Here is a 9,435-nt window from a genome sequence, read left to right on the forward strand (position 1 = left end):
TGGCAGTGGCAGGCCCGTGACAGTGTGCTGTGCTTGTGAATAATTTGTAGTACAGAGGATCCGACAATGAAGGATAATCCTCTTTTTGCGAATCTGAAGGGCTATAAAGCCCTGCTCTCTCTTGGCATGGCTCGGGCAACAGTTTGTGGTGTTTTAGGGGCGGCACTAATTGCTGCCCGGTGGGGGAGGCAAGGTGATAAAAAGACCATTGAGTCCTTGGGAGAACACATAAGAAACTCCCAGAGTCGAGCCAAAGAGACAATCGAGTTCTTGCAAGACTCCCGGAGTCGAGCCAAAGAGACAGTTGAGTCTTTGCAAGAACAGGTAAGAAACTTGCAAAGTCAACTCACTGCGGAGCGCAACCATACTCAGCGGCTTCACATAATCTTATCAGACTCACTAGACCGAGAGAGAATCCTGCGGTCTGAATTGGAAGAAAACAGGCGGGGGGTTAATGATAGTGAACCGGGATTCTCGAATTTGGCCGAACTAGACGGAAAACAGGCATCTGATCTAAAATCCATATATCCAATTAAAGAATTAGAAGACAGCAGGAACTGCTTTTATCCTGGAGATGGGAATGTAGTAATGAGACCCTTGATTAAAACGGAAACCACTGATAATGGTCAGGGGGGTATTCAACGACGTACCACGCGTATTATCCCCTATTCCCCTCAGGACTTGGCTAAAATACAGGAAAAATACTCCCGGGGCTCCCGGGAAACTGAAACTGAGTATGTGTGGAGAGTCTCCCTCACCGGGGGGGATCGCATTCTGCTGAGCGAAGATGAAGCTAGAGGATATTGGGGACCCAGAGTCTTTCTAACCACAAATGATAACAGGGAACCATGGTCCTTGACCCAGAGGGTAGCCTACTGGGCAGGAGGATTAGACCCAATGGAAAGAGGAGACCCTTTTTCTATTAAAACACCCACAGCGGGCCACATTCTGGAAAGCGTGCAGAAAACTGCTTGCCTCCAATTGATGCATGACCGTTTGCTGCTTCCGCAGCAGCCCTCCCCCATGCAGTGTGTGGCAGACCCCGAGAGGTTACATCCTCTGATCAGGGGACTTCCTGATGCTGTTCAGCTGCAAGACCGATTACGAACTCCCCGACTGAGACGAAGGGGAGGCCCCCCCGACATGACTTGGGGGGAGGTGGCACAGGAGCTAATTAATTACGGAAGGCGTATGGGATTCACTGGCCAGGGGGAAACAAAGCATAAAGCAGAAATAAGAAGAGTTGAGGAAAGTGGGAGGCAATATAAATCACTGCAACACCCACATCCTGGGAAACCGGTACGGGTGTTGGATAGCAGGAGACAATTATTATGGGCAGAAGGCATTTCAAAGGGAATTCCCAGAGAAGTCATGGATAGGTTACCAACTCCCAACCTGGAAGGTTTGGTAAGAAGTTGGGACAGGATAAGGGGAACCCCATCTTCCTCAAACCCCAAAGTTCCTCCTCCCTTATCCCAAGACACCGTCTGCACCCCAGGACTCTTAAAACGAACCCTGAGACCGCACAATCCCGGATGGGCGTGACGAATATCTGATGCAGTAACTAAAGTCAATGGACGATGGGGAGTAAATGGCTGCCCCAGACTCGCTGCTTTTTGCCCTAATCCTCCATCCCTCTTACCTGGGACTGGGGAGAATAAGAAACCGAGGAATCCCTTGTATTACCCGGGACAACCGGTTCTAGTGGACTTACCCACTGTGGGACAAATACCTCTAGTACTAAAAGCTTCAAAAAATCTGTATGCATGGGTAGCTACTGATGCCCATGGGAAAGATCATAGAATCCATGCCAGGTGGATCCTCCCTTCCTTTTAGGTCAACAATGTAAAAGGAAGAGGGCACTGGGGAAGAAGACTTGTCTTATGTTGAGCTTGAGTGTCCTCAACGATACTACCTGTGGTAGTTATAACAGTTATTTTTATCATTTTTTGTAATTGTGTGCTGCGATCATAATTAGCTTTATTGTTGAAAACACAACAGCCAAGAATGGCATTCTTAACTTGTGTTGGAAAGATACTTCTTGTCTTAATGTGCTTACATGTGCTATGGCAAACCTACCACCAGAATACACTTCTGGGGCTTGGTATTGTACCGGCCAAATAGGTGATGGGGCAACCACCTTCTTCAGCCCTCTGGGCAACAGAGGTGCAACTTACTTTCAATTCCCACCAGGGATAAACGGGCCATTTGCTCAGGGCATTGGAGCTAAGAAGGGGCATTACTGGATATGCAGGCACACAGCATATACATTTTTACCCACGGGGTGGTTGGGAATTTGTTATATAGGGATTATCAGACCTTTGTTTTTCCTTTTGCCAGAAACAAGTGGACCTCGGTTAGGCATAAAGGTATATGATAACCTTGGAGACAGAAGTGTTGCCTGTAAGACGCGATCCATTAAGGGAAATTTGGGCGGGACGCAAAAATGGGGAAATAATCAGACTACAAGCGGCTCTAGAAATTATTACCAACAAAACCGCTGACACGATAGATCTTCTAACTTGGCAATCCCAACAGATGCGCACGGCAATCCTTCAGCACCACATGGTTTTTAGATTACCTGTTAGCTGAAGAGGGAGAAGTGTGTGGGAAATTAAATATTCCTAACTGTTGTTTGGAAATAGATGATGTAGGCGAAGTAGTTCTCCAGTTAACCAAAGATATCAGAAAAATAGCCCACGTCCTCGTCCAAACCTGGAATGGCTGGAGTGGCGATTTGTAGTCCTGGTTACTGGGGGCACCGTGGGTGAAACAGTTAATATTGTATTTGTTAGGTGCAGTTGCCGCCTTAATGTTCTTGTATAATTCCTTGCTTTGTTCAATTAATCGGACATGTTGTGTCAAATATGCAATTTGTTCCTACCACCTTGCCGGACGGCATAAAGAAAATCCGTGCCATCCATTGGCCGTGGCCAACCACAGTACCCATCATTTCCCAGTTTCTCCTGAAGGAGGAAATTGCATATTGACATCCACAGCGCATTTGCCAGCTGTTTTATGCCTATTGTAACAATCCCACCTCATTAACTCAGTTTTGATGTCTGTTTTGTAAAGTTAACTGTTGTTGAAGTTGTTAAAGAATAAGCTTGCATTGAGCAAGACCTCTGTTTAATCACTGTTAAGCACTTTATTTTTTACCCAAACCCATGTTGTTCCCACGACTTCCCCCCCGTCCCTAATTCTCTCTCCTTTCCTTCCTTGCTTGCTTGCTTTCTTTCTCTCTCTCTCTCTCCTGCTGCCAAGCTGCAATGTTGAGACACGGGGTGGTGTAGAGGACCGGTACTAAATGCGGTTTTGTCTTGACATTGCTGCTGCTGCTGCAAAGCTGCCGCTGCCAAGGTGTGTCGGGCAATGCCGCGCTGGCGCCCCCGGGAGCCGTCTGCGAAGTAAACAACCTCGTGCACCTGCACGGGGTAAAAAGGGTGCGAAAAGGGCAGAAGGGCGTCTCTAGGGCACGAACCGCACGTACTCATTTGCCATCTGCGCATGAGCAGGAGACCCCCAGATACCCCAGCCCATTTCTGGAAGGTTCCGAGAGGGCGGACTGCGCATGACGGTTAATCTGCATGGGAAGCGAGGAAGCACCTCCCAGAGGCCGGGCAAGAACCTATAAAAACTGCAGACTGTGTGAATGGGGGGGCTTGCTTGCGACGACTGAAGAACTCGAGCAGAGTCAGCGGAACCAGACGGGAGCTTCCCCCCTCTGCCCCCCCGCCCCGCCGCAAGGACTCCCAAAAGAAGAGGACCAACGGGACGCCGCTGGATCCACGGGTGGTGATATCTTTCTCTCTCTCTTCCCCTTTTCCTCTCTTTTTCCCTAAACGTGTGACGCGGGACATGTCTCGTTAGTTGATTCCATTTTGCCTTAATAAATCTTAAACTGGTTGGCTGGTGTCGTTTTCACCTTAATTGAGTGCAAGGGCATCACGAACTTGGTCGTTGGTCCTAAGGGGAGGGAGGTCGTCCTGAACGACTCCTTTCGGGCCGCGACACGTGTCTGATAGGTCACTGGCAGGCCCATAGCTGCTGGCTGTGCTTGTGAGGTCACAGCAGTCCTACAGCCTGATAGGCCAGTGGGATGGCTCCTGGCTGTTGGCTGTCTTTGTGAGGTCATAGCAGCATCAGTGCCTCATAGGCCAAAGGGAGTCCCCTGGCTGCTGGCTTTGCTTGTGAGGTCACAGCAGCCTCAGTGTCTCATAGGGCAGTGGCAGGCCCCTGGCTGCTGGTTGTGCTTGTGAGGCCATGTTTGTCTCCGTGCTTCACAGTTCAGTGGCAGGCCCACAGCTGCTGCCTGTGCTTGTGAAGGCACAGGAGTCCTAGTTCCTCATACACCACGGGCAGGCCCATGGCTGCTGGCTGTGCTTGTGAGGTCACAGCAGTCCTATTTCCTGATAGGCCCGTGGGAGGCCCCGTCTGCTGGCTGCCTTTTGAGGTCACATTTGTCTCTGTACCTTATAGGGCAATGGCAGGCCTCTGGCTCCTCGCTGTGCTTGTGAGGTCACAGCAGCCTCAGTGCCCTATAGGCCAGTGGCAGGCCCATAGCTGCTGGCTGTGCTTGTCAGGTCACAGCAGTCCTATTGCCTGACAGGCCAGTGGCAGACCCACAGCTGCTGGCTTTGCTTGTGACGTCACAGCAGCCTCCATGCCCTTTATGGCAGTGGCAGGCCCGCGACAGTGTGCTGTGCTTGTGAGGTCAGATCAGTGTCAGCGCCTCATCGGGCAGTGGAAGGCCAATGGCTGCTGGCTGTGTTTGTGAGGTCACATCAGCCTCCGTTCCCTATAGGCCAGTGGCAGGCCCTTCACTGCTGGCTGTGCTTGTGAGCTCACAGCAGTGTCAGCGCCTCATCAGGCAGTGGAAGGCCCCTGGCTGCTGGCTGTGCTTGTGAGCTCACAGCAGTCCTATTGCCTGATAGGTCTGTGGCAGGCCAATGGCTGCTGGCTGTGCTTGTGAGGTCACAGCAGTCTGAGTGACTGATAGGCCAGTGGCAGGCCTCTGGGTGCTGGCTGATTTTGTGAGGTCACAGCAGCCTCAGTGTCTCATAGGGCAGTGGCAGGCCCCTGGCTGCTGGTTGTGCTTGTGAGGCCATGTTTGTCTCCGTGCTTCACAGTTCAGTGGCAGGCCCACAGCTGCTGCCTGTGCTTGTGAAGGCACAGGAGTCCTAGTTCCTCATACACCAGGGGCAGGCCCATGGCTGCTGGCTGTGCTTGTGAGGTCACAGCAGTATGAGTGCCTGATAGCCAGTGCGATGCCCTGGCTGCTGGCTGCTGGCTGTGCTTGTGAGGTCACAGCAGTCCTGTTGCCTGATAGGCCAGTGGCAGGCCCATGGCTGCTGGCTGCGTTTTGAGGTCACCTTTGTCTTAGTGCCTCATTGGCCAGTGGGATGCCCATGGCTGCTGGCTGTACTTGTGATGTCACGGAAGTACCAGTGCCTGATAGGGCAGTGACAGCTCCATGCCTGCTGGCTGCGTTATGAGGTCACGTTTGTCTCGGGGCCTCATAGGGCAGTTGGATGCCCATGCCTGCTGGCCGTGCTTGTGAGGTCACAGCAGTCCTGTTGCCTGATAGGCCAGTTCAAGGCCAATGACTGCTGGCTGTGCTTGTGAGGTCACAGCAGCCTCAGTGCCCTATAGGCCAGTGGGAGGCCCATAGCTGCTGGCTGTGCTTGTGAGGTCACAGCAGCCTCAGTGCCCTATAGGGCAGTTTCAGGCCCATACATGCTGGCTGTGCTTGTGAGGTCACGGCAGCCTGAGTGCTTCACAGGCCAATGGCAGGCCCCTGGCTGCTGGCTGTGCTTGTGAGGTCACAGCAGCCTCCGTGCCCTTTATGGCAGTGGCAGGCCCGTGACAGTGTGCTGTGCTTGTGAATAATTTGTAGTACAGAGGATCCGACAATGAAGGATAATCCTCTTTTTGCGAATCTGAAGGGCTATAAAGCCCTGCTCTCTCTTGGCATGGCTCGGGCAACAGTTTGTGGTGTTTTAGGGGCGGCACTAATTGCTGCCCGGTGGGGGAGGCAAGGTGATAAAAAGACCATTGAGTCCTTGGGAGAACACATAAGAAACTCCCAGAGTCGAGCCAAAGAGACAATCGAGTTCTTGCAAGACTCCCGGAGTCGAGCCAAAGAGACAGTTGAGTCTTTGCAAGAACAGGTAAGAAACTTGCAAAGTCAACTCACTGCGGAGCGCAACCATACTCAGCGGCTTCACATAATCTTATCAGACTCACTAGACCGAGAGAGAATCCTGCGGTCTGAATTGGAAGAAAACAGGCGGGGGGTTAATGATAGTGAACCGGGATTCTCGAATTTGGCCGAACTAGACGGAAAACAGGCATCTGATCTAAAATCCATATATCCAATTAAAGAATTAGAAGACAGCAGGGACTGCTTTTATCCTGGAGATGGGAATGTAGTAATGAGACCCTTGATTAAAACGGAAACCACTGATAATGGTCAGGGGGGTATTCAACGACGTACCACGCGTATTATCCCCTATTCCCCTCAGGACTTGGCTAAAATACAGGAAAAATACTCCCGGGGCTCCCGGGAAACTGAAACTGAGTATGTGTGGAGAGTCTCCCTCACCGGGGGGGATCGCATTCTGCTGAGCGAAGATGAAGCTAGAGGATATTGGGGACCCAGAGTCTTTCTAACCACAAATGATAACAGGGAACCATGGTCCTTGACCCAGAGGGTAGCCTACTGGGCAGGAGGATTAGACCCAATGGAAAGAGGAGACCCTTTTTCTATTAAAACACCCACAGCGGGCCACATTCTGGAAAGCGTGCAGAAAACTGCTTGCCTCCAATTGATGCATGACCGTTTGCTGCTTCCGCAGCAGCCCTCCCCCATGCAGTGTGTGGCAGACCCCGAGAGGTTACATCCTCTGATCAGGGGACTTCCTGATGCTGTTCAGCTGCAAGACCGATTACGAACTCCCCGACTGAGACGAAGGGGAGGCCCCCCCGACATGACTTGGGGGGAGGTGGCACAGGAGCTAATTAATTACGGAAGGCGTATGGGATTCACTGGCCAGGGGGAAACAAAGCATAAAGCAGAAATAAGAAGAGTTGAGGAAAGTGGGAGGCAATATAAATCACTGCAACACCCACATCCTGGGAAACCGGTACGGGTGTTGGATAGCAGGAGACAATTATTATGGGCAGAAGGCATTTCAAAGGGAATTCCCAGAGAAGTCATGGATAGGTTACCAACTCCCAACCTGGAAGGTTTGGTAAGAAGTTGGGACAGGATAAGGGGAACCCCATCTTCCTCAAACCCCAAAGTTCCTCCTCCCTTATCCCAAGACCCCGTCTGCACCCCAGGACTCTTAAAACGAACCCTGAGACCGCACAATCCCGGATGGGCGTGACGAATATCTGATGCAGTAACTAAAGTCAATGGACGATGGGGAGTAAATGGCTGCCCCAGACTCGCTGCTTTTTGCCCTAATCCTCCATCCCTCTTACCTGGGACTGGGGAGAATAAGAAACCGAGGAATCCCTTGTATTACCCGGGACAACCGGTTCTAGTGGACTTACCCACTGTGGGACAAATACCTCTAGTACTAAAAGCTTCAAAAAATCTGTATGCATGGGTAGCTACTGATGCCCATGGGAAAGATCATAGAATCCATGCCAGGTGGATCCTCCCTTCCTTTTAGGTCAACAATGTAAAAGGAAGAGGGCACTGGGGAAGAAGACTTGTCTTATGTTGAGCTTGAGTGTCCTCAACGATACTACCTGTGGTAGTTATAACAGTTATTTTTATCATTTTTTGTAATTGTGTGCTGCGATCATAATTAGCTTTATTGTTGAAAACACAACAGCCAAGAATGGCATTCTTAACTTGTGTTGGAAAGATACTTCTTGTCTTAATGTGCTTACATGTGCTATGGCAAACCTACCACCAGAATACACTTCTGGGGCTTGGTATTGTACCGGCCAAATAGGTGATGGGGCAACCACCTTCTTCAGCCCTCTGGGCAACAGAGGTGCAACTTACTTTCAATTCCCACCAGGGATAAACGGGCCATTTGCTCAGGGCATTGGAGCTAAGAAGGGGCATTACTGGATATGCAGGCACACAGCATATACATTTTTACCCACGGGGTGGTTGGGAATTTGTTATATAGGGATTATCAGACCTTTGTTTTTCCTTTTGCCAGAAACAAGTGGACCTCGGTTAGGCATAAAGGTATATGATAACCTTGGAGACAGAAGTGTTGCCTGTAAGACGCGATCCATTAAGGGAAATTTGGGCGGGACGCAAAAATGGGGAAATAATCAGACTACAAGCGGCTCTAGAAATTATTACCAACAAAACCGCTGACACGATAGATCTTCTAACTTGGCAATCCCAACAGATGCGCACGGCAATCCTTCAGCACCACATGGTTTTTAGATTACCTGTTAGCTGAAGAGGGAGAAGTGTGTGGGAAATTAAATATTCCTAACTGTTGTTTGGAAATAGATGATGTAGGCGAAGTAGTTCTCCAGTTAACCAAAGATATCAGAAAAATAGCCCACGTCCTCGTCCAAACCTGGAATGGCTGGAGTGGCGATTTGTAGTCCTGGTTACTGGGGGCACCGTGGGTGAAACAGTTAATATTGTATTTGTTAGGTGCAGTTGCCGCCTTAATGTTCTTGTATAATTCCTTGCTTTGTTCAATTAATCGGACATGTTGTGTCAAATATGCAATTTGTTCCTACCACCTTGCCGGACGGCATAAAGAAAATCCGTGCCATCCATTGGCCGTGGCCAACCACAGTACCCATCATTTCCCAGTTTCTCCTGAAGGAGGAAATTGCATATTGACATCCACAGCGCATTTGCCAGCTGTTTTATGCCTATTGTAACAATCCCACCTCATTAACTCAGTTTTGATGTCTGTTTTGTAAAGTTAACTGTTGTTGAAGTTGTTAAAGAATAAGCTTGCATTGAGCAAGACCTCTGTTTAATCACTGTTAAGCACTTTATTTTTTACCCAAACCCATGTTGTTCCCACGACTTCCCCCCCGTCCCTAATTCTCTCTCCTTTCCTTCCTTGCTTGCTTGCTTGCTTTCTCTCTCTCTCTCTCCTGCTGCCAAGCTGCAATGTTGAGACACGGGGTGGTGTAGAGGACCGGTACTAAATGCGGTTTTGTCTTGACATTGCTGCTGCTGCTGCAAAGCTGCCGCTGCCAAGGTGTGTCGGGCAATGCCGCGCTGGCGCCCCCGGGAGCCGTCTGCGAAGTAAACAACCTCGTGCACCTGCACGGGGTAAAAAGGGTGCGAAAAGGGCAGAAGGGCGTCTCTAGGGCACGAACCGCACGTACTCATTTGCCATCTGCGCATGAGCAGGAGACCCCCAGATACCCCAGCCCATTTCTGGAAGGTTCCGAGAGGGCGGACTGCGCATGACGGTTAATCTGCAT

The sequence above is a fragment of the Dromaius novaehollandiae genome, unplaced genomic scaffold (assembly GCF_036370855.1).
Source record: "Dromaius novaehollandiae isolate bDroNov1 unplaced genomic scaffold, bDroNov1.hap1 HAP1_SCAFFOLD_71, whole genome shotgun sequence".
Taxonomy (NCBI): Eukaryota; Metazoa; Chordata; class Aves; order Casuariiformes; family Dromaiidae; genus Dromaius; species Dromaius novaehollandiae.